At 33.7% G+C, this 26,115-nt stretch overlaps 1 long non-coding RNA gene across 2 annotated transcripts; it reads right to left on the bottom strand.

The window, feature by feature from the left end:
- Positions 1-225: 225 nt before the first annotated feature.
- On the bottom strand, positions 226-21,665 carry LOC125620219. Of its 2 annotated transcripts, none has more exons than XR_007351813.1 (4): positions 21,583-21,665; positions 19,644-19,741; positions 17,257-17,383; positions 226-1,947 (listed from the first exon to the last, which is right to left on the bottom strand). It is a non-coding gene; the product is annotated as an uncharacterized LOC125620219 (long non-coding RNA). The 2 variants fall into 2 exon arrangements; XR_007351812.1 differs by lacking the exon at positions 21,583-21,665 and adding an exon at positions 20,907-21,523.
- Positions 21,666-26,115: the final 4,450 nt, after the last annotated feature.

Here is a 26,115-nt window from a genome sequence, read left to right as displayed (position 1 = left end):
AAATGATTGAAACCTTTACTTTTTTTAGGGACATGATTCAAAGAGATTTTTTCTTTCTGTGAGATACAAGAAGTTGGTTCTATGACTATATTTGTAATGGATACAGTTTATAAAAGCAGGGCAAGGAAAGTTTAGAAAATATAACATAGTGAGTGTTTTTCCTCACATAGATTAAGTGAAGGTCATTTTGATGAGTGATCATTTTTTAGTTGTTGTAATTATGGCCATCTAGCTTGGAATTTCCTCTAATCACACTTCTGTTGTTTTTTTTTTTCTTGAGATCTGTTTGTCAGAATAAAGTACCTGCCTACCAATCATTTGATGTATAATGTTTAGATCCTCATAAGAATAAAATACTAACTTGCCTTTAGCTATGCTTCAAGAATATATTACACAAAGATAAACTGATCACTATCCTGGGATTTTAAACATAGCTCAGTAGAACTTTCACACGATTAACAAACTGTTGAAACAATTCCTTTATTTCTTAGGTGAATAACGCATGGCCATTTCTAACTCTATAGAGTCAGAGTATTTGAAATTATTGCCAGAGGCAGCAGTAGCAGAATGATTTTATTAGGTTTTAGTAAGCTTACATAATTGAAGACTTTGTTTTACAGATGAACTACTAAAAATATACATGACTTATATAAAAGTATAAATATAAATATATAAATCATATATATTTTATAAGCATAATACTTACATACATTTTATATGTACTTGCATATGCTTTTTAAGTATTATAATACCTATACTTAATACATATTATGAGTATTATACTTAACAAGAATTAATATAAGTATGAAAGTATATAGTTACCCCTATGTATATTCATGTATTTGAAAAACGCCAAATCAGTGTGCATGTAACGTTTAGAAATATTTTTGATCACTCTTATTTACATGAGTTGTTACCAGATAATTGTGTCAGGCATTTTAATGAATCCTTACACTAATACTTTTGTTTTTCATCTCTGTGCAAGAAAATTGTCCCATTTTTACTTCTCTTGATGCTATGGTTCTCCTATTATTAGTATCAATGGGGTATGAAATACCTTAAAGTTTTCATCAGTAAGTTATGAAAACTCCAGTTGCTCTGTATCATTGCTAATGCTTACTGAAGAGTTTCTAAATTAGTCCAGGTTATTCAGTTTGTTTTGTCATTTTAGGGTTAGACTTTGCATATTGTTAATGATTAATGGTGTTGAATAACATTTTATACCCTATTGGGCCTTAGTTTGTATTAGTTAGTTTAATTAATTAATTATTAGTTAATTTATTTGCATTTTTCTTCATAATTTGCAGATATATTTGATTTGAGATTTTGCAGAATATATGTTGCAAATCTTCTGAGTATGTGGCTCAGAACTGTGAACTCATCACTGCATTCTCTTAATGAGGCATTTTATTGGATAGAACTCTATAGATTTTATGTTGTTATTATCAACATGTTTACTGTTCATGCTTATTGTATCATGTTGAAGGAACATCTACATATATATGAAGCTATTTTCCTGTGCTTTCTTATGAGACCTTATTGTTTCAACTTTCACATTAGAACTATAAGACACCTTGAAATTACTTGTTGTATGGTGTGAGATAATGACAAAGATATTTTTCCCCATAAGTATATCTCCATTAAGCCAGTAATATTAATTGGAACGGTCATCATTTTCTAACTATTTGCATTATTTTGCAGTCATCTATTTTGTATATGTATAGATTTTTTCCTGATTCTCAATTCTACAAATGTAGTCTATTTATCCTAGCATAAATGCCACATTGATTAGATCCAATAGATTTGTAATTCTTAATATTTGTAAATGTACATACTCCACTGTTGTTCTTCATTATTTCCAGTGTCTTCTAAGTATCTTTACATTTCCCATTTCCTTATAAGTTTAAAAACCAGCTTGTCAATCTCTTCACTCTATTCCCATACACACTGGAAAAACAAAATAAAAAATGAGTTTGAGATTTTGATAGATTGTATTTGATCTCATGATCAGTTTGAGGAGAATTCATAATTAATAATTTTAAACTATTCAACTCCATCATTCCAATATTTGAGGTCTTTTTAAATTTCTTTTTCAGCACATTTTTATCATACATAATAGAAACTATATGACTTTTTTTTTTTGAAAGAAGGGATGTTGTTTTTTAACTGTGGTTGTTTAGTTATAAATTGCTGACAACATAATCTGCCCTTTTTAGGTTGTGTAGTTTGGCCATTTGGGACAAATGTATGTAGAAAACTACCTGAGTGTAGATATAGAATATAAATGTTTCCATCACATTAGATTGTTTCCTTTTATAACTTTTATGATCATATCTTTTTCCCTATCCTCAGTCCATAATAACCATTGAGGAGATTTATATTTCTATAGTTTTGCCTTTTGGTAGAATGTCATTGGAATGACTCATATAGTGTGAAATCTTGCATCTGGCTTCTTTCGTCAAGCTTGATGCATGTTTCAAAAATGTGTGGCTTGATGCATGTGTAAGCTATGTGTTTCTTTATAGTGCTCAATAGTTTTCTATAGTATAAAATATAATTAACTGTGCATTTATCAGTTAATGGGTATTTGGTTATTTCCAATTTGGGGCTGTAATATGTAATGTCTCTATAAACAATTGTATAGACATATACTTTCCTTTTTACATTTTAAGAGCTGGATCTTGGGCTGGGGATGTGGCTCAAGCGGTAGTGCACTCTCCTGGCATGTGTGCAGCCTGGGTTCGATCCTCAGCACCACATACACCAAAGATGTTGTGTCCGCCGAAAACTAAAAAATAAATATTAAAAATTCTCTCTCTCTTTAAAAAAAAAGAGCTGGATCTTATGGTAAGTATATGTTTGACTTTATACGAAAACACCAAGAAGTCTTTTGAAGTGGTTGTACCACTTTGCAGGCCCATCAGCATATTCGAGATAGTGTTTCAGTTGCTCTGCTTCCTTGCCAGAATTTTGTAGTCATGTTGCTGACACTATTGTTTTGTTTCTAAATTTTTTGACATTTTTATATGAGTGTAGTGATATTTAGTTATAATTTTAATTATTTTACTAAAGGACAATGATGTTGAACATATTTTCTTTTGCTTACTTGCTGTCCATCTCTCTTTTTTAAGTCTTTTTTAAAAAAATATTATTTTATTTTATCTATTTTTTTTATGCAATGCTAAGGACTGAACCCAGTGCCTCCTACATACTAAGCAAGTGCTCTGCCACTGTGCCCCAGCCCTATACGTTGTTTTTTTATGTAGTGTCTCATTAAAGATACTTTGATATTTTAGATACTTTGATGATTCTGTGTAGTTTTATTAGTGAGTCATTCAGTTCTTTATATATTATGTGTGGTGAGCCGTTCTGATTAGACCGTGGCCACCATTAGAAGATGGCGCCGGCTTCCACTGTGGCCTGTGATAAACAACTCCTAATATGGAGAATTGGCACGCAATCCCTTACCACCCTATGAGAAAGGTCCATGTGGCAGCTTAAGACTGGTATGCTGGAGGCTTTATTAGGCTGTGCTTGGGCACTCGGCGACGGGTCACTAGAAGATGATACATGAATCAAGGCCTGAATAAACTGCTGAAAGAAGAATCCTGTGTCGTGTTTTCCCTTGCCGGCGAGGGGTCGCGGCAATTGGTGGCCCGGACGTGGAATTATATTCCTCGAACCCAGGATCCAGAACTTTCAGCAGTCAGGGTGGTGCACCAGTAAGTTCCCAGGTAAGTGGGAATCCGCAAGCAAATAGTGGGGTGCTCTCTCTGTAAATAAAGAGAGAGCGGAAAAAAGGACGCTCCCCTGTAAATAAGGAGAGAGCGGGGATTTGTACTTTTACTTTCATTGTATCTTTGGAGACATTATGGGCACTGCCTCTTCGAGCCCAATTTTGTTGGCCCTAGACGGGTTGCTACGTTCAAAAGGACTTAAGGTAAAGCAGAGCACTTTGCAGATGTTTTTGAGAGAAGCTGATATAGCGGCTCCTTGGTTTGCCTTTTTAGGGAGTCTTACGATTCCTAGCTGGGACAAATTANCACTCTGCAGGTCTTGTTACCATTGCACGCAGATGGGTTTCAGGACTGGTCTTTCTTCTCGGCTGTAGACCTTTTACCTTCCTCTGGGGTTTAGGGATTGTGTTGCCAACTCAAATCTTGTCATTACTACCAGGCTACCTGTGTTATCCTACTTCTCGCCGTCGTCACGATGCAGGATGCGAGGCAAGGCACTGCACTTGAATGATCCCTCAACGGACCTCAAGGAAAGCATGTCCTATTGCATGCGGGTTTGACGTCCACGCCCCGCCCTATGAAAAAAGGCGTCGGCTGATATGGGATCAGGTCTGGGGAAGGCGCCTCCTTGGGACTGAACCATACATTGCAGCCACTACTGCACAGTAGGATAGGACCTCTACTTTCGCCTGCATTGTTTTATAAAACAGAAGGGGGAACTGTGGTGAGCCGTTCTGATTAGACCGTGGCCACCATTAGAAGATGGCGCCGGCTTCCACTGTGGCCTGTGATAAACAACTCCTAATATGGAGAATTGGCACGCAATCCCTTACCACCCTATGAGAAAGGTCCACATGGCAGCTTAAGATTGGTATGCTGGAGGCTTTATTAGGCTGTGCTTGGGCACTCGGCGACGGGTCACTAGAAGATGATACATGAATCAAGGCCTGAATAAACTGCTGAAAGAAGAATCCTGTGTCGTGTTTTCCCTTGCCGGCGAGGGGTCGCGGCAATTATGCATACAAGTTTTTTGACAGATAAATGTTTTGTATCCTTGCTGAGTACAGGGTAGATCTTAACCTCTGCTTACTCCTGTTAGCCAGGTGCAGCTGTAGAGGGAACAGTTCCATTTACCCAATGGCATATTTAGGAAGACATACATCACCAACCTTAGGATGCTGTAAACAATACACTGGAATGCATTTTTGGAACACTGTTGATTTTTAATTTTGATTACTCTTGAATAGAAGGTTTTATGAATTGCATTGAAAGATAAAGTGATAGGAAAGTATATGTAATAACAAGAGCAAAGATGGCAGAATAAAAAGCCAATCATGTGCCATCTTTACACAAGTATAAGCCTACTTCAAAATTATAATGATAATTCCTCTAAATACTAATTATATTTCTTATGAAATCACTTTTTTGCAAACTTTATAGGATATAATTTAGTTTGAATTGTCATTACACCAGAAATTTTAATTTTTATTGCTCATTTTATTTAACTTTATGACTAAACCATGTAAGTTTGTTTTTTTTGCCACGTACCTTTTAAATTAAAAGTTATTGGGGGTATCTTATAAAGGTGTAAGGATATATATGTTTAGTTCATATCTACCTATTTCACAAACACTAGTTTTTAGAGGTCATAAGAGCTATTAGTGTTCTTAGAAACATATCTATCTGGTGACAAGTTGTAATTCTTACTTAAATTGGATATAGATAAATAGATAGATAGTACATTTATATATATATAGAATAAATGTGTCCTAGGCAATGTGTGAGACTTATTACTCCTTGTTAGACTCAACTCTAGAAACATGGCCTGTATTACAAGCATGTTTACCTGAGAGCCATATCACCTTGTTTACTGTGCATTGCATGACATTTACCAGAATACACCCTCTTACTGTCTGTCCTCCACTCTGTGCTCCATCTCCTCAGTGTGAGACTTGCTGTAATTACTCTATTTAATTTTGCAGCCCTGCTCCTAATCATGCTTTATTTCTGTTTTCCAACAGTATTTATGAAAAATCTTTAACTCATAATTTTTATTTGTTGTTTATTGATGATCTACTTGCTAGAATGCAATATCCATGGAAGTAGGGATCTTTACCTGTTTTGTCCATGGCTATACCTCAAGCACTTGAAATAGTGCCTGGTATGTAGTTGCTCTCATAAATATTTATTAAACGAATGAGTGAATGAATGCAGAGATAACCATATAAATATTTGAATGGCAAAATTTTTATATTTTTAATAGAAGATATATGGATGTACACAATTCACAAAAAAGTTAATATTGCTAATCTTTTGAAGTACTATCAAGAATACTTCTATGTGCATTTATTTGAGTGTGACTCTGATAGTTTTATAATTGAGGTTGAATCAAAACTCAGCTTATTTTTCCACAGCTGCAGATTTTTAGTTAATGCAAAAATTCAGCGACAAAGCATATTTCCCATTATTAACTACATATGTATGAACCACATTTGTAATGACCTGGGTACATTCCTAAAATATGCACTACTGAATTGCTGATCAACTGTTTTAAATGGTGCTCTCTCGGATGTAGAACCAGAAAACTTAGGAAAGTAAGCCACCATGTGATACTTCACCTTTATTCCTCATGTAACTTCCCTTTTCATGAAACAGGATTTGAGGAACTTCACTACATTTCACAGTCTTGCTTATATGATAAATATGTATCTTAAGGGCTAGTGTTAGGAATGCTCGGACTACTTCTGATACAAATAATATTAAGATATGAAAAATGTTCAGCCATATAAGTAAACATATTCTCCTTTGCACTTGCTGCAAAAAACTCACAAATTTATGCCACAATTTGCACAGAGACTCCACATTAATCTCCCTGATCCCAACTTTTAATTCTCATTAAATATTCTAGTGTTCTCATTTTTCATCTTTTCATAATCCTGCAGATACAAATGCATATTCTCAAGCTAATTTAGTTTTCTTCTTTTTTTTTTTCTGGGAAAAATGGTATATAAATAAACTAAGAAACAAATAAAATAAAGGAAGAGTATCATTTCTTGAGTACTTTCCCTGGCAGCTGCCTGCATTGTCTCATCATATACAAGGTATCATCCTGGATCCACCACCATCCTGCCCATTCACTCCCTAGTGTTACCCTTCAGCTCAACTAGGGAATTTTGTGCAACCCTATGGAACATAACAATTACCCTAAATCAGTCTACACAATGCTAAAATTGTTTAGAAATGAGAATCCCACAGGTTTAGCTACCAGTTACATAATTTACATAATTTCAACGTTTGAAGTTTATGAAACTACCATCCCAACAAGATGGCTGAGTTTAAATTGCATTGAGTGATCCTTGTGCCATGAGAGATGTGACTTCCTGACTAGTTGACTTCTGTAGGTTTTAGTATGATATGTATTCAAGAATCAACTGCTGTGAATTTTACTTTTATCTCCTACTAAATGCAATGGGAACCTCTAAGCCATTTTAATCATGAATTTCTCAATCTTCATTTCCCCATGTTTTGCTTCTGTTTGAAATTTTCTTAACAGATACATCTTATTTTTTTATGCACTCTCCTTTAATTGTCTAGAGCTGGTAAAATTAAGCATCTACAAATTTGTGTTAAAGAGTTTTTTAAACATATGAATTATACATTTTATTAATTTTTGTTACTAAGGCATGTTTTTACTCTGCAAGTTAGAATGTACAACTAGCATAAAAAGAAATCTGTCCTTATTAGCCAAAAACTTGTGACCCTAAGCTATAAATCCTATTTATGAAGCTTACTTTGTAAGGCCATTGTTACTTCTTTTCAACTTTTAGAAATCATAAGGGCCTGAAATATAGTTTGACATGTGTGTTAAACTGGATAAGAATACATACATAATAAACATTTTAAAAATATAAACTTTTGGGCTGGGTATGTGGCTCAGCAGTAGCACGCTCGCCTCGGCACCACATACAAATAAAATAAAGATGTTGTGTCCACCGAAAACTAAAAAATAAATATTAAAAAATTTTCTCTCTCTCTCTTTAAAAAAGTATGTAAACTTTTAAAAATGTCAAGCCACAGGTGAATTTGTTCATTGATTTTTGTATTGAATTCACTGCAAAATAATAAATAGTGGTTTATTTTGAGCATCTCCACTCAATTTTCTCTCACCCTCTGTGTACTGCATCAAAAACCTAATTATTCATTATGTATCAGAGACCACTACATCATCTAGATGAAATGTTTAGGTTGTGAATTGACTTACCAAGAAGGCCAAGAAGCTCCTCATGCTATCTGATAAACAACATGTTTCTTACAAAAGTTAAAATTTGTGCCTTCAGGTGTCATTTGATTGAGCATTTTAGGACACACCTGTCTTCTAAAACAAGTGTCTCATTATTTCCCCCATGTCTAGCATAGTTGTTTTACACTTCTCTTCACCTTTCAGTTCAAATGTGAAAACTATCCTGGAACCCTAGGCAATTGATTGGTTCTTTTTCAGTGCTCTAATAGTGTTGAATATGTATCTCTATTTCAGCAGTCATGACCATGTATTTTTAATTAACTATAAATAACTAATTTATTAAGTAACTAATAATTTATTAAGTTTATTAAATAACTGATTTATTAAATAACTAATTTTTCAAATAACTAATAGGATAGAGAACACTATCTATGTGTTGCCTAAATAAAGTTAAATAAGACAAAGCCATTATTACTGAGATCAAACTGACATATTTTCATTTATTTATGTCCCTGAATTCTGATTTCATTGTAGCCTTATATCAGTACTTACTGGGTTTGTTTTCATACTTGTAACATGAACAGGTAGTCAGACATATAGACTATAGAAGATATTTAAGAATGAAGAAATACATGATTTGAAATGAAAAAAGGAAGCTAGCTGAAATTGTAGAGTTTAAAATTATGGAGAAAGATTTACATCTGAGAGCATTTGAGCCACTCAAGATGTAGTTAGAGGAAGAAGGGTCCACTATCCTGCCTAGAGCATAGGCAATCATAGTACTATACAAACGTTAGCTATGAAATACAAAATATCTGTCTTATTTCTCATACTTAAACAATTTATTTCCTTTTTTTTTGCACGGCATAATGGGAAATTATTCTTGTTATTCTCACTTCTAAGGCTGCTGAACATAGTTATTCAGCTCTCAGGAGTATCAACACTATCAACAATACCCTAGAAACAATCTGTATATGGTTAGAATATAGTAGGGATAAGATTTCTACTTATAGGCAGGGTAGCATATAATTTCAGAAAAAAAATATTTTTGGTGTGTGTGTGTATGTGTGTGTGTTGTGGTTTATTTGGGATCTGATTTTTCTCCCAACCAATTCAGAAATAACAGCGATAGAATATCTTTCATATTTTTCTTTTGACTTTGGGAAAAAATTGTTAGCTTTAAGTTAGGAAAAGGCATTTTCTGTGTCTTTTATCCAAAGAAACTTGAATTGATAATGTTCAACAGTAAGGCAGGTTGTTTGAAAAAGGCAAAGCCTCCATAGAAGCGGGATGAAAAAAATCCTCTGCAGTCACCCTTAACATGTAAAAAATATGTAATATTTTCTAAAAAATTATCAAGGATTATCTTGATTGTCAGGGTCTTACCAGTTCAGACCAAACTGGACTAGAAATGGTAGCCTAGGATGAGAGACATCATATTAGGCCCTATTAGAAGCTGTTCTGAGGGGAAAAATTAAAAATTTAAACCAGAAGTATGCTGTGCACAATTTATGTGTTGTTGTTGTTAAAACATTTTTTCCCAGAGCAATTTTGGATACTTTATGTGTAAATCCCTATCTGATGGTGTTGATTCTGTACTTAATAGTAATGTCACTGTTCCTTCAATAAAGATCCTGAGAACTCCTCCAAATTATTATGGTATATTTCTACTCAACTATTCCAATCAGAATATTTTTCTGCCTAAGTATTAAAATTAAGTACTAACCTATATTTTGAAAAACTATTGCATAGCATCTGACTGGATATACTGCAAAATATATTCTGAAAAATTACATGTGAGAAGGCAGTTATATAGAGGAATGCATTCTTACCAGATACAATGGCCAGTTTTTTGAGATACCCTCACTAAGCAAATAACATTTTGAAGCAAGACTGAATGAACCAGGGAAGAAATGAGTGTAGTGTCTGGGATGCAGGCATGTACAATATTGTGACCACCAATCTCATAGAAAATCTTTTCCTGATCTTGCTTAATTCATCACTTCTTAACTATTCTGTTATTGGCCCTAGGAAGTGTCTTTTAATTTCTCTTTGATAAAGACGCTTAAATCTATTTCAGCTAATAAATGAGTAGTAAAAGATATATTTACAAAGTTTGTGCGACTGTATCTGACTCTGTGTTGTTTTTCCTTGCAAATGTAATTAAAAATACAGGTGAGGAACTAATTAAAGCAATTAATATAACTGCACATATTTGTTTCATTAAGTTCTCACCAGAGGCTCCTAAAACAAAGCAAAACATAAATAACAATATGTGTATGTCAAAAATCTACTATATATACCATAGTTACATTTTGAAGTTCGAGCTTGATTGTGGCACATTATAGCAATTTAAGTAATCTATACAGTATGTTTTACAGTAGTTTGTGTTTTAAAGTTTAACACAACCAATATCATATACCTATTTATCTTTGATATTGGAAGTAAATGAAGAGTTTCTTATTTGTAGGCATTTTCTCACTAGGAAACGTTTCTTTCCATTCATTTACAATGAATGAGTAAATAAGGCAATAATCTAATTGCATTTAGAAATCACTCATCCCCAGGAAAAACTGGGGAAGAGGTGCGGAATCTGCCAAAACACAGCTGATATGAATCGTACAAATAACGTCCTCCCATGAGATAGAAAAGAAACATTAGCTATGGTGATACAACTAAAGCTTAAAACTATATCGAAATTAATAGAATTGGATCATTTCGGCATATTTATTCTGAGAATTAACAATATTCCAACCCTTATGATGACACAATAAACATCAAAATTTTAACAATAATTCTAATTTATGAATAAAGTTAACTATTTTTATTTGTAGGTTAAAAAATATCCGTTTTATAATTACATCCCACCAATAGGTGTCACTATTGGTGAGTTTAGCACAATTTTCAAATTACTTAATATTTAATCAAGTAAAATATTAAGAATGGGTTTCAAGAGGGATACAAATTGATGATTTGCCAGGAATAAATGAAATCTGTTGCTTCAAAGGGAAGAAAGCATTTTAGAGTGTATGATTTTAACTAACGAGCATTAACTAACCACAAATAAGAAATGTAGGTAAGAATATTATTACTATTATGTTACAATATGCCCACATTGTGCTTAAAGAAATTCAATTTTGCCTTTCATATCTGTGAAATAAGAACTATAACGAGCTTTCTTATCCTCTATAATCTCCATCCTCTGGGATAAACATATCATTGGGTGAAACAGGATTCCTTAAATTCTCTCTACTTTTAGCTCTAGAATAACTGAACAATAATGTGCACACCATGCGGGCAGTTTGTGTGTGACTCTGTGTATGTGTGCATTTGTGGTTGCATTATTTGTCAGAATTTGCTGTAATTGCTAATTGTCTAATATTAAATAGGTTTATTTTTTTAACTTCCTTTTTCATGGTATCTGGTATTTTGCATATCTATTCCTTTACCTCAATCAATACTGTGGAATGTTCCCTAAAATCTCTTAAAAAACCGCAAACCATTTTTAAAGAAAACTATCTTGTTTGCTTCCCTTGAGTGTCATTTGAGTCCTTCAGGATTGCCACATCTGCATATCTCTGACCACCAGCAGTCATCCCCTTTAAGAAACATAGAAATATCCAAGAGCTCTAAAACCCCAAGATAATCAGGAGGAAGGTGATTTTGAGGTCCCTCAATAGCATTAACTCCCTCTTCTATCAAAATGCCACTGGTAGCATCCCAAGAGTTTCACCCAACTTGAAAATTATACCTTCTTAAGCAAAGAAAAAGATGATTGCCAAGTTTGTTAGGGTGGTCTTTTTAACTTCGGAATCTCTCTAATTTTTTGATAATACTAAAGAAAAAAACCTTGAGTTATAAGTAAATGGAAATAATTCCATTATTCTGTTTAGTTTTGTTGAAAGTTGTAGCATTTTTTTTTCTTGAAAATGACATTGAACTAATTTAGCAAACTGTGATATATTTTCATTAAATCATACTTACAATCAAATATTAAAGTTCTTCCCAAACTGGAAATTATTATATAATTGGACTTTTGTTGTCTATTTTTTTTGGCATTGTGTTTCAAAATACATATTTTTCAACTGCTGCTTCATTATCAAATCTAAGTTTGTGACTGTTTCATGGTTCTACGTGATACAAATAAGTATAAGAATCATAATTCTTAGTAATGTACCCTTAACTTGTAGAACTTTGAACTTTTCTGGTCTATGTTTGGAATCACTAGGTGATGAGTTTAAATATTTATCTCCTGGACAATGTATTTCATGACTTCTCAACACCATTCAAGATATAGATGAAAATCCTTAGAAAAATTTACTTTCTCATACTAACCCCTGTCTTCTGCATCAATTTCCTGCTTTCCTTTTCCTTCCTGACTTTTCTGCCTTCAGAGGCAAGTGATTAACTGCTTGACTCTGGAGTTTTATTAACTTATAGCTCTAGTGTCTTATTAACCTTGTTTTAAGTCAAGAATTGCCTCTTTCCAGCTACGTACCTTTTGATGAAATTTTTAACTTCTTTAAACCTAATTTTTATATGAAAAATCGTAACCTGCTCATCACTAAGAGGATTGAATGCAGCACTCTTTGTGGCCCAGAGCGTCCAGGGCCTGACAAGTGGCCAGAGAATGAGCTGGTTATCTAGTCAATCAAGACTGTTACTTGCATCCTTGATCATTTCTTGAATATAATGCTTTAAAATCTATCTCCAATTCTAATAAATCCAAATTAGTTCACACCCCTACTAGTTCTTCTGAGTCTACCAGTTTGCTAACTAGCCTCCCTATGGCTGTCTTAACTATGTGTTTTCTTCCAAAGCAAATGTTTGTCTTTATCACTTTCTCTCTTTGTATGAACCCCCATCATCTACAACCATCAGCTTCAATTCCCTTCAAGGTATTTGTATTCTTTTCTTTATAAATTATATACATGACTTATCATGTTTCAGAAATTATAAAATATACCCAAAAGAAGAAAATAAGATGAAACAAATATGATCAGAAGACAAACATTTTTCTTCAGGCATTGCTATGCATTATCTTATGCCCAGTTCCTTGCAGAGTATATTCAATTTAGAGGCTCCTGATAATCTGGCCAATGATTCAGGGCTTCTTAGTAAGTTATTCAAGATTCTATTACACTCTTGTCTTTTGCTCTTTCCCTTGAACATGGTCCTCCAGCAGGTTAGAATACTTTGTCATCTCACACTACCCTATATTTCCAGTCTGGGTGACTTTCCTTCTTGGATGTCCTCCCCCCACTGCAAGGGAAACCCATATTCATCATCACCTTCTGTTAGTCCAGCCACTTGAATAATTAATTCTTCCTTTTTTAATATTTCACAGGATTTTCACTTACTTGTTTACTTGCTTGATTAATGTTATAGACTGCATTTCTAAAACGTAAGTACTGTTTGTTTCTTTGTATTCCCTGATAATAATATCCCCAAAATATTTATGCAATGAAGTCATTCAATTGATATATGCTGAAGTAAATTGAACCATGTGGGAGACTTCCTGAAATTCTCTGCTGAGTGTTGTACTCCTACTCATTTAATACTTGGATCAAGTGTTGCCTCTTATATCTCCTTTGATTTTAAAAGGCAAAGTTAAAATTATCTCCCTAGATTTAAATTTTTGTGTTACATGTCTGATTTCCCTTAAGAAAACTAACATAATTCAGGGAAAAGAAAGTACCTGGTTCCTATTTGTTACTGTAATTATTTCTTGGTGGAATCAATAAACAAATAGCTGAAAGAATAAATGACTAGAGGGGAAAACCAGTAAATGATAATTAAGGGTCCCTGTCTCAGCTGGCCTAGTTGTTGTATTCTAAATCGTGTTTGTAATGTCCTTCAGAGTTTACTTAGAAAAAGAAAATATTTTATTCCTCCATCTGAAGTCAGGAGATCCTACATTCTTCAACTCTGGTATCCTAAATCCCAGCACATACCTAATTTTTAATACTTATTACCTTAATATATGAATAGAACTCAGAACACACACATTAAAGAGAACTATGCAAAATTTGTGCTAACAAATATGTTTTCATATTTGCTTTAAGTAAAATAATAATCAATAATCCTCATTATTACTTATATAATACTATTATTTACTTAATCTAATCATGCTTGTAATCTGTATACAGCCTACTCTTTCCATTATAATTTAAATACATATGCAAAAATGACAATAATTCATTGCTGAATGAGAGATACATTAGATCATATTGCTTTTCACTCTTTTTTTTTTCTCTAGTAGCTATAAAAATGGCTACAGTGGCTAAATGCCATGTTTCTTAACATGCAATTGACCATGTCTCATATAATATTATTGTTCCTGGTGGACACTTTAAACTTAATTAAAATCTGCACTTTTCCTGCAACTTAGAAAATAAAACTGACATGCTGTAATTCAAATGTAAGCACCCTCCTGGTGGCTGTCAATAATTGGAGAAGCAGTTTTTTTTTCTTTTTCTTTTTTCAATTGTACCTGCTAAAGGATTGTTTTATGGTTAAAATCCATGCTTCACTAAATTTAGCTGCTATATCATTTTATCTTCAATGTACAAGTACTTAAAACTGATACTTGAATATCTGAACATATACCAATGTATCCGGTTATTGTCCTGGGGTGAATTGAACTTATAACCACTCTTTTTTTTTTTGAACACTATTCAATTTACCATATCAGGACTTGAATAATTTCAAAATTAATTGACTGACTTAATAGGTACATGACAGGGCAAGTTACCTAATTTTTAACACCTCATTTGCTAATCTGTAAAAGGGAATGATAGTAAGACCTTTTCCATACATTGTTGTGAATGTTAAAAGATGGATTTGTGGAAAAAGGCATATTTAACAATTTTTTTGTATACATTGATAATATTGAATTCAACTCACTGTGCTTATTTACATCAAGTAGTGAGTAGAAGACAGTGTGATCTGGTATTAATTATAACAGATAAAGGTTTTAATAAGTTTGTCTAGCAATGAACAGTCAGAGACCTTGAATCTCAGAACCCAATTAAGAACTTTTAAGACTGCAGTTAACATAGGAAAAACTCTGACAGACAGGCCTGTTATTGCTTTCCTGTGGATTAATTTATTGTTGGATTCTTGAGGGTGCTGCCTTCTGGGACTTCATAGACTAAGGGGCTAAGTGAGATTGTCACTCAGTGAACCTTTGACTCTGGGGGAAAGATCAGAGAGTCCTGAGAGCAAAGGATGTTCTGTCCAGATTTTGGACTATGGTAGCAAGAAAGAGCAGAAACTGAAATAGAATGTAAGTTAACAGAAAAGGAGAAATAGTAATTGAGTTTTGGAATAGGAAGTTTGACCATAGTTTGCTGCTAATTTTGCTGAGTAAATCACACATTTTTTTCTTGAAAACCAGTAAGAAATCATTTGCATGTATAGGTGTGCATCATGAATATGGCCATGGGTGTATGATAATTTGGTTACCATAAAAAATGTAGTCACATTCCCTTGATGTCAGAGAGAGTGCAAGCAGCTCATTTAAACTCCCAGTGGTGGCACTCCTCAAAGTGCTATTGCCAAAATAATCAGGAAGGACGCCTGGCAGGCAAGACAGATGTCATTCCGTGATTTGTTTTTCCATCAAGTCTACACTCCTGCATATGTTAGCAACCATTCGTTTTACTTTGCCCATTCATTTTCCCTATTATCTGTGAGTTAGTGCTTCATTCTTCTAGAGACCAGCCCCTCCAATTGTAGGCTTAATCTCTTCTCCTCCTACCTTTATCAAGCCTTTCTCTCCTCTCCAGGAAAGAGTAGGTAGCTGTTTCAAAAGCTGCTGAGACTTTAAGAAAATATGTGATAAGAAGAAATAATGTCTCATTCTATGAAATCACCCCTCCCTGGTTTTCATTCAGATTTGCATTCAGATTCTTAGATCCTTTCTCTTCCTTAAATCTTTCTGTCTCTTCCTTACAAGCTTGCAGGTCTTTCCTGTTCAATTCTGAGTCCCTTACTACACATCTTCAACCCCTAAACTTCAAACATTGCACATCTGATCTCCCTTTGAGTGCCAAGTCCTTGTACCTTGCAACCTCCTAAATATTTATATCTTATTTTCTTGTATTCTAAAATGAATTTGCAGGGAAATGGATGGCATTAGAGCAGATTATGCTAAGTGAAGCTAGCCAATCCCTAAAAAACAAATGCCAAATGTCTTCTTTGATATAAGGAGAGTAACTAAGAACAGAGTAGGGACAAAGAGCATGAGAAGAAGATTAACATTAAACTGGGATGAGAGGTGGGAGGGAAAGGGAGAGAGAAGGGAAATTGCATGGAAATGGAAGGAGACCCTCAGGGTTATACAAAATTACATACAAGAGGAAGTGAGGGGAAAGGGGAAAATAATACAAGGGGGAGAAATGAATGACAGTAGAGGGGGTAGAGAGAGAAGAGGGGAGGGGAGGGGAGGGGGGATAGTAGAGGATAGGAAAGGCAGCAGAATACAACAGACACTAGTATGGCAATATGTAAATCAATGGATGTGTAACTGATGTGATTCTGCAATCTGTATACGGGGTAAAAATGGGAGTTCATAACCCACTTGAATCAAAGTGTGAAATATGATATATCAAGAACTATGTAATGTTTTGAACAACCAACAATAAAAAATTTAAAAAAAATGTCAAGGTTATTAAAGGCAAAGAATGACAAACTATTTCACATTAAAGAGATATAACAACTTAAAAAAAACAAAAAAAAACTAAAATGAAAGTCTCAATAATAGTGAGAAATAACAGTGATTAATCTTCAACTTCCCCTGCTGCAAGCTGCCTTTCCTTCTTTTTTTCTCAACTACCATAATTGGCAAAAAAAAGAACATGTGCCTGCTCCAGCTAGAAAGTCAAAAGTCATCTTCATGATTTTCTCTCTTCTAGAACTAACCCAGCTGAGATCCCATCAGAAATTATCTCCTGATTTCACCCACTTCTCTCTGACAATACTGCTAGTAAATAGTAAAAGCAGCCATCATCTCAGATATGGGTAAATTGTGCCGTCCTGAGGAGGCTCTTCCCTTCCTTCACTGTGGCTCCCATTAAATTCATACTGCAACTAGAAGTAACAGTGAAGCTATTACTGGAACATGCAATTTTCCTGCTCAAAGTCTCTAGATGGATTCTAATATTTTGGGAAAAATCCAACGATGTCCATGGCTATCAAGATAGTCATGAACTGACATCTACTGTTTCCCAAGTTTCAATGTGTGCCCCTTGTACCCTCCCACTCAATAATATTTACCTTTACTTCATCATTTCCACTCAAGGGCATATTCTGAGAGCCCACCAAAGAAGTTATCTTCACGCCTTTTCTTTCATACTACATGGTATCACAGGAGAGTGGGGAGCTGAAGCTACAAACTTCAGTTCTGTGTTCCAATGAAAGAAAATTTAAAGTTAGATATGAAACCAAGCAGGAAAACTTCATTATAAGTGAAAGCAATATAAGGGTCAAACAGAGGTTACTCTCAAAAAAGAGAGTAGGTCATCTTTGAGCAGAGGATAACAAGGAAACAATGCTGCTTCCAAATTTATTACTGTTTTTTCACTTACAGGAAGAACTGGGATCCATCTTTCACAGTCTTTACCAATCAGGTGTTTATCTCCTCCTTCACATGGGGCAGAGGAGTATTTGACCCTAGTTGGTCCTCTATGGAACTGTCTTGTTGACCATCCTATTCCAGGAGGGTTCATGCTGAAGTCAATATTATGTCAAAGCAAGTGCTTGGGTCAGTGACCAGGCAACATTCATCTTAGCATGCCTGTGCTATTAATGAAATTTCCCTTCTGAAATACACTGAGAAACCCATGGCCATAAATCCTAACTTTACAATGACCTCAGTAGACCTTGTCAAGAGTTAGCCTCATTGATCTTTCTTTCTTGTCACATTTCTTAATTGGCTCCCTTTGTTTCCACCTGTTTATTTTCAGAGTTAGTACACCTATTGTTGTTCAACAAGTTACTTGATTGTTCACTAAAGGTGATTTCAAAGAAACTCTGTGTCCCTGCTCTGTTATTGGTTTACATTTCACTGCTCATTGCTAACTACTACCTAGCAAGGGCACTTTGTTTTATATTATAATCATAGTTTGTTACTATGTGTTTGAGTAATTATCTGATTTATTTAAAAGCTCTTAAATGTATATTGTACAGACAGACCCAAAACTTATGATGGTTCAACTTACCTAATTTTTGAACTTTTTGATGGTGTGAAAGTTTAGGTGTATTTAATCCATCTTCAACATATATTTTCAAACTGAAATGCCTTTATCAGGATAAATCCTAAGGCAAATCAAGAAGCATCTGTATTCAATTCTAAAAATACAGGACTTCTCCACTCTTGGCTATGTAATAAAAAGCTGGACGATTTTTTTGTTGGTGGATCATTTTGACCATCTGTATGGCATTTTCTTAATGGTAATGATGCCAGTGGTGGGGACTATTGACTAGGTGTCAATAAAAACAAACACCAAGTCAAGTATACAGGCAAAGCTTTAATCCACACAAGAAAAGAGGCAGAATGGGGGCTTGTGAGGGTACTTCTCCAGGTGAAGGGGATAGCCATAGCTTAGAGATGGTCAAAATGATCCACCAACAAAAAAAATTGTCCAGCTTTTTATTACATGGCTAGGAGTGGAGAAGTCCTGTATTTTTAGAATTTCTTTAAGAAACTTATTTTCTGTCAAGAGACTTTTTTTTTTTTAATTTCTAGGCATGGTCCTACACCTGATGTTTATGGTTGATTTAATTAAGGATAGAAGAGTAAGAAAAGGTTCATTCCATACATTGCAAGAGTAGGGGAGAAGAAGATGACTTTCAGCAATAAATTATAAATGAAGGCCCAAGAATTTACCCTCCCCCCATTGAACCCCTATCTCATAGCATTTGGTTTGGTTTTAATTTTGAACATAGTGAACATTCATAAATACTTATTGAACAATTGATTAAATAAAACTGAAATCTCAAAGGTAAAACACATGACACTACTCAACCACCTAAATCTATAGTTTCCCTGATCTCAAAATTTCTTTTGATGTATCTTTTTGGTTCTCGTAATCCTCTTGCCTGTGTCTTATCATTGATTCCTCCAAGCTTTCATTCTTAAATCATGGGACATTTTAATAACAATACCTATATCATACTTAGTTTCTGAGTCTGGAATTTATCAATATCTGAGTCTGGAATTTGTCAATATCTGCATCAAACAATACGTAATAGGAACAAATCTTTATCAATTAGTTAGGCCAAAATTTGTTTCCTTCTATTAATTCTGTAAAATGTTTTCTATATTTGACTTACTAACGGCACTTATCTCTCACTGAAGTACTTTATTCTTTCCATTACAAGACACCATAGAAATGCAGGAGGCATTTGAACTAATGACTTGAGTCAAATGACTCTCTCCACTATGGAATAAAATATGGGTACAATATAACACCCTTAAACTAAAACACCTTGGAAGAAAATATTTTGTGCTTATTACTATGATAGGACAAGAATACTGATAGTACTTTTTAAAATGGCATCTCAATTACTGTTTTCGGTTGATAATCTCTTTGATATCCTTTTATATCTGTCTTAGTTTATTTTCTGCTTCTATAAAAAAATACCACAAATTTATTCCTCACAGTTCTGAAGATCAAGGTTATGATATCTGGTGAGTGCATGGTCTCTGCTTCCATGATGGCACCTTGTTGCTGAGCCCTCTGCAGGAGGATCACTGTGTCTTCACAGGGCAGGAGGTGGAAGGGCAAAAGTGAAACAAAAAATCAAATGCTATGTGAAGACCATTTGATTAAAAATCTAATCTTTCATGAGGGAATAGCCCTCACTAACCTAACAACCTCCCAAATGCTCTACTTTGAATATTATTATGTCAGGAATTAAGTTTCAAGATGAATTTTGGAGGAGCATCATTCAAATCACAGCAACATCCATGTCTAATCTGTGTAAAATGCCTGCATTTAGGTTTCAGTATGCCTTTGGTGTCAAGATTCATATATCCCTAGAAATACAGACGGATGAAATGACATGAGCTTTCAGAATGACATTGAAAGTCCAGCAGTTAGTTTTTAAGTGGAGTATTTAACCTTTATATTATCTTAACCTATTATCTTGATACCATTTTTGTTTCTAATTGTTTCTATTTCTGTAAAATAAATATTAATATTTATTTAATTCACTTTTTATTATCTTGATTACAAATTCTATATAATTGTATTTTAGAATTTTCTAAATGATTTAAATATAATATTTTATAATTGTATAAGAAAAATAATTTGGTCACAGATCATAACTAATGTACCTATCTTAGTGTCTGTTACAAAGTAAACATTGATTGAATGAACAAACAAACCAATTTTAAACAGTTCTAAGAAAATTTTCCTTATTTTCTCAAAATCACTTTTAGTTTCATATATGTATTTTGACAATGGAAATTGTCTTTCTACTTTCTTGGTAAAAATGTAATGCACTTATAATTATCATACACATATTAATTCTTATATCATTTCTGATAAACATTCTTCACAGTATCAAATTACTGAAGGAAAATGATGACAATTTAGTGTTCCCAAAGCATATGCATTTGGCAAACATTTCTTTTTTCCTTCATTTTAGCTATCTATTCAAAGTGCATCATGGATTGAATAAAATAAGATGTTCTATTATTTCCCCAATCTTGTCAAAAACACACTTCATGTTTATGCTGCCAACATTCTTTAAAGCATGAATAAAGTTTTAAAAATTTCTTTATTTTCCAAGGTAAAAATTTTGCTAAAAAAGGCTTAATTTTGTAATTTAGAAAAAAAATTTTTTTATGGTAAAGGGTTGATGAACACCTGACAGCTCTCTGAAAAAAAGAATGCAGTTTACAATGAAATAAAACTTACCCTGCATATACCTCATTATTCACTCTTGTGTCATAATTACAAGCTCTGATGGAAGGAACACTCATTTTCATTTCCTGATTACTCTTCCCTTTGGAGGGAATTCAATTAATGTATCATGACTGACTTCTCTCTTCTCTTTTTATCTCTCTGACCTAGGATGGTTTATCCAATTGGTAGATTTAAAGAAAATAGGTGGAGAAATTCTCTTCCATTCTATTTTTCCTTCTTTTCGGTAGCAAATGTGTTTATTTATTCTAGAGAAGAGAAAATTGAAGCGAAATGATCACAACACCAATTCTTCTTCACACCATTGACTAGTTTCTAACTTGTACATGGGAGGGCAATAAATTCCAGTAAATCCAGCAGACCAGAGGAGCTGGAAAGCTAATGATCTGAGTATATAGTTTTAGAACCATTTTGGATTGAAAATTAGAGTTTGGATTCAACCAAGTTGGATGAACCTTAGTCAAGACTTTGGGTTTCCAGGTGAAATCTCAGAATGATGTGGAATCCCCTAAATTGTGATGTCCATGCACTTGGGAAAAGAGCTTTACAAACCTGTAATGGATCAGTAACCAACATCGCCCTAACCCAGATTCCTCAAGAAATGTGCCCTGTTAGCATTTCATCTCAGTGCCTGCATTAAAACAACAACAAAAAAGACAGTAATTATTACCCAGAGTCTGTGTTTGTTCATCCACAATTTCTGAAACCATTCAGAATTTATACTGTGGTAAAGGCAGAGAAGGAAGAACCTGAAAAGGAAGTACAGGGTTTAATGGTAGAAGGACATATGAGAGTGAGTGATGCCATTGGAGAATCAACATTTTTTTTTTTTTTGCACAAATGCAGAGAACTTGCTCAGATATACTCAAGTCCATCCTAGACCATTGATATGTGATTTTACAATAAACCATAATCCCATGGATAAATTTATATCACCATGGTGTTGTATTTGAGTTCAATTCAAATTTTAGAAAATAAAATGAGCCTTGATGAGACTTTGTAAGGATATTTATCTTAAATTATCCTTGAAAAAAATTTTGAATAATCCAAACAAATGGACACTTAGTTTATAAAGTCTATTATTTGCAAAAAATAACAGACATAAAGTGAGTGACCTAAGAATCATTTCTACCAAGTGTGGTTTTCCTTGTCACATAATTTTAAAATCCCTTTACTACACACTATAGAACTTTCAAGACATGTTAGGAGTATTTTGTATAAATAAGTTAATAAAGAATGAGAATTTAAATGTATCCAAGGTTTATTTACACACAGTAAATTATTAAGCAACTCATTTGATGTCAGAGCATGGGCTTCTAAACCGGATTTGTGTCACGCAGTGAAATTTTCACTCTGTTTCCATTTGGCAAATGCCAGATGGAAGTGTTTTTATGACTTCTTTTCTTCCCCAATTGAACTATAATGGTACAAATATTAGACTTGAAGTCAAGAAACCTGAAAAAAACTACACTGTATTGCTCTGTCACTATCTACATTGTTATAGACCGACCTCTCCCAGTGCCAAATTCTCTACAAAGAAGATGAAACATGACAAAATGTATATTTTATAAAGTATGTCCATTTTCTGATGTCCATTTTTCAAGAACTGCAGTGATTCAAGCAGGTTATATTGTTGAAAGATGAATCATATTATTTAAACATCCACACAGAGAAACTGCTTCAAAAGTTCTGGGATTTTAGTGGCTAGGAAACATATATTTGTTGAGTAATTATAGGCAGTTCAAATGGAAAATTACATCTACATTATTTATACAATTAAAGCAAAATATGGAATTATCTCAATTCTACTGAAGTTTTTAAACCAAACTATGTATTGTATATCATAATCCATAAAGGGTAAACATGATATGTTTTTATTTTTTTGTTAGGTTGACTTTGCCTGTCATTTACTAAATATAAATGAATGTACAAGTTGATAATATCTTCATATAATTGTTATTTCAAATATACTAGACTATTTACAAAAGTTCACAGGGTGCCAAAAGTCATGTTATCCTGGCCACAAAACAAAACATGGGAAAATGACTACTACTTGTACCTTGGTAGATTGTGATTAGTAGCAATAAAGGCTGCTAATTTGTCAGTACTAAACTGTAGTAAATGTAGTTAACTTACCAGAAATGTAGTTAACTTACTGGACAGTAAATCTCAAGTATAACTTACAAAAATAAATTGTCTTTGTTGAACAAAAACGGGCCATGCCATTTATCTTTGATTTTTACTAAGCATACCTGCTATTTTGATGAAATATAAGGCACTGTAGATAATTCTTTGGGGTATTAGAATCATGGAAAGAACTGAAGTGTATGGAAATGAATATCTGAATTATTAAAGGTGCAGTAATAGGTTTTGTGCTTGCCAAGTTTGTTTCTGCTTCTAGTCAAAATGATAGATTCTTGGTTACCATCTGAAAATGTCAATAATCATTGTTAGTTGTTTAAAACATAGCTTGAAAATTGAAGTAGATTTCTGCCTTTCTGAAAGTGAAGATTTATGGCAGTTACAACATATTTTTAAATGTTCTCTATATTTATTTTTGCTTCATGCTGTTCTATGAAAAACCAATTTTCTTGTAAAAATTGTTGTACATGTTAAGATAGTACATGGCCCAGAATAAAAATCACCTCACCAAAACTTATAGAAGTTCACGGAAAAGGAATGAGTGCTCACCCCTAGGAGGTGGAATGAATATGTGGGAATAATATTTTACCACACAGTTGCAAGTCTTTGAACTGGTAATAAGTAAATTTGAATATTTAAGATATTGCATTACTCTATAGTGGTAAAACATTAATGATACAGAAAAGCCGTGAAAAAATTTTTGCAATAGGCACATTATTTATCAATCCATTCTTTTTCATTATGCTGAAGGACAAAACAATATCACAGAAAATAACAGATAATATTTACAAATATCTAAGAAATTTATTCCACTTAATCATTATATTTGTCACTACAAGTTTTGGAGACAGATATCCATAACTGAGGCCAGTGTTTTTGATGCATGTAGACAAAAAAGATGGGCACTTGATCACGGAGCACTTTACAGAAGCAGTGTAGAATAAAAGCTCCATGATGAACATAACAAAGAACAAATTCACTGTCAGCAGGAAAATCACTCAACTTGACAGTTTTTCATGGATAGAGCAGCTAAAAATTTCCTAGTGAATCTTGCTGGGAAGGCAAATCAATATCTTTCAATCTATAGAAAAAAAAAGTTACAAAAGAAAATCTGGAAGAAAAATAAGGAAAGAAACATTTCTGGATTCATAGGATGCTAGCATTATCTTAATAACAACATCTAATACATTAAAACTGCTGACTAATTACCCTCAAAAACTTAAACCCAAACTCCTTAATATTAGCATATTAATCACAAGCACATATAAAATGGGTACTACTCCTTACCAAGTTGTTGACCTGGGTTAGGAGTGAGGAAAAGAGATTTACTGTAAAACATCAGGAAAGAATATTTTGGGAGTGATGAAAATGTTTTGTATTTTGATTGGGTTGCTGAATAGTAACTGCATACATTTGTCAAATGTTTATTTATTTATTTATTTTTTCCAGAACTGGGGTTTGAACCCAGTGCCTGTGTGCATAGGAGGCAAGCACTACAACACTGAGCCATGACAGCCATGACAGTGGCACTGTAAGGCCCTAGGTTCAATACCCAGGGCTAGCTGGGGATATAGCTCATTTGGTAGAGTGCCCAGGACTACATGCATAAATAAATCAATAAATAAGTCATCTCAGAATCAAGGCAAGCAGCTGTGGTTACAAGAAAGGAGAAAGAGTAACAAGTTCAAGTAAAATTTGGAAGTTATCCTGGACAGGAAAGCTATGTCTCTTCCAGTTACTATCAGATATTTAGATAAACTTTCCAAAGTTAAATCATGATATTTGAAAAAAAAATGTTCTTGTTTGAACATAACACCGGAGAAGATGTTTAAAGATGGATAAAAGTAGGATAGTTGAATACATACAAGGATTACAATAACATACTAAACATATGCCATACTTTGCTCCCTAACCCAAAACATCTAGAAGTGAGTAAACAGAAAATCCAAGCCAAACATTTATGTGTCCTTCCACAAAATGTGAAATACGACAAATAAAATACAATAAATGCCCCAAACAAAACAAATTTCTCCTGTTTTCTCAACTCATTGCTTGTCAGTAGCTACCTCACTGCCAGAATCCTAACTCTCCCAAGGGCATTTTCATTCATTCAGTTTTTCCTCACTAATGACCTTTCCAAGTCTATGTTAACCTTTGTCTTCATGCTAGATTGCAGGTTATTTTTCATATGCTCTTTTTCAGCCTTGCAAGCGTGTGCTTTGACTTGTTCACATGAATAAATTCTACTGTCATGTATAACTAATTAAAAAAAAACTATAAAAAAGAAATGAGAAACACCAAAAGATAAAATGGTTTCAACAAGTAATTTAGAGATTTTTCTAAAATGAACACTTTAGAAAAATTATTGGTTACATTTTTTATAAACAATGGCATGCCTATTATATTGTTTTTCTTTTGTGTTTGTTCTTTTCAGATACATATGACAGTGGAATATATTTTGACATATTATACATACATGGAATAAACTTATTTTAATTAGGATCCCATTCTTGTGGTGGTACATGATGTGGATGCCTATTATATTTAACACACAGAACAAATATTTTTGATGCCCATTCTTCTATATGACTATATCATTTTCATTTACTAGTCATGAAATAAAATAATAATGGTCCTAAAAATAAGAAAAGAAAATGTTAGTTGGGAACTATTACTTTATTGTTGTTTTTGATTCTTTCAGTGGTGACTGGTAAGGCACAATCCTCTAGTGACAGTATAGGACAGAAAGATGAATATGATGAGCACAAAATTCTTCCCCAAATATCCCAAATGTCCCAAATATCCCCAGATCTTCTTTGGAATATGAAGACCATATCGGTTTACCTTTTATTTTTCTTTTGGAAAAAAAATTAAATGAAGGAAGGGGGAAGATGGCGGCGAGGGGAGTGCATTACCCCCGTGTGCTGCTTCACTGTGTGGGAGTATGACAAGTCAGGACGGCTAAAGGATATCTTGTTAGGAATTTCCAGCAATAGTGGGGTGCTCCGGAACCTGGAGGAAGGATTTCCATCGCACGAGGATCGGCTACGGGGACTCAAAC

The sequence above is a fragment of the Marmota marmota genome, unplaced genomic scaffold, assembly GCF_001458135.2.
Source record: "Marmota marmota marmota unplaced genomic scaffold, marMar, whole genome shotgun sequence".
Lineage (NCBI taxonomy): Eukaryota > Metazoa > Chordata > Mammalia > Rodentia > Sciuridae > Marmota > Marmota marmota.
The sequence above is the reverse complement of the archived record's forward strand: the minus strand, read 5'-3'. Positions and strand labels throughout refer to the sequence as shown.